Here is a 1,109-nt window from a genome sequence, read left to right on the forward strand (position 1 = left end):
ATTCTCGCTTCCAATGAGCATTCTGGCTGCACTTCTTCTAGGACAGATTTGTTAGTTCTTTTAGCAGTCCATGGTACTTTCAGTATTCTTCGCCAACATCACAACTCAAAAGCTGTATTCTTTACTTTCTTGGCTGAAGGTAAAGAGTACCAGAACAATGTTTACCTGTGCTTTAGTCACTGTGTGAATCATTAAAAAAAGGATAATATTAAGAAGATGAGAACTCTAGCACACTTAATTATGTTCTTAAGGAACTGTACATAGACCAAAAGGTTGTCATTCAAACAGAACGAGGAAATAGTGCATGGTTAAAAATCAGGAAGAGTGTGTGTCAGAGTTGTCTTCTTTCACCATACTTATTCAATCTGTATGCTGAGCAAATAATTCGAGAGGCTGGACTATATGAAAATGAATGTGACATCAACTTCCAATATGCGGAGGACACAACCTTCCTAGCTGAAAGTGAGGAAGGCTTAAAGCACTTACTAATGAAGACCAAAGACTACAGCCTTCATTACAGATTACACTTCAACATAAAGAAAACAAAGATCTTCACAACTGGACCAGTAATTAACCACAATAAATGGAGGAACAATTGAAGTTGTTAGGGATTTCATTTTACTTGGATCCATAATCAACAACCATGGAAACAGCAAGGAAGAAATCATAAGTCATATTACACTGGGCAAATCTGCTGCAAAAGACTTCTTTAAAGTGTTATGAAGCAAAGATGGGTTAGGTGGTATTTTCAATAGCCTCATATGCATGTAAAAGCTGGACAATGAGTAAGGAAGACTGAAGAAGGTCTTCTTGATGCCTTTGAATTATGGTGTTGGCGAAGACACTGAAAATACCATAGACCACTAGAAGAATGAACAAATCTATCCTGGAAATAGTGCAGCCAGAATATTCCTTAGAACTGAGAATGGCCAGACTTTGTCTGACCTACTTTGGTCATGTTGTCAGAAAGGACCAGTCATTGCAGAAGGAAAAAGGGGAGACCCTCAGTGAGATAGGTTAACACAGTGGTTGCAAGGATGGCCTCAAACACGGCAAGGATTGTGAGGATGGCTCAGGAGCAGACAGTGTTTCTATCTGTTGTAAATAGA

The sequence above is a fragment of the Orycteropus afer genome, unplaced genomic scaffold (genome assembly GCF_000298275.1).
Source record: "Orycteropus afer afer isolate SDZICR_OR568_19922 unplaced genomic scaffold, OryAfe1.0 scaffold00008, whole genome shotgun sequence".
NCBI classification, from domain to species: domain Eukaryota; kingdom Metazoa; phylum Chordata; class Mammalia; order Tubulidentata; family Orycteropodidae; genus Orycteropus; species Orycteropus afer.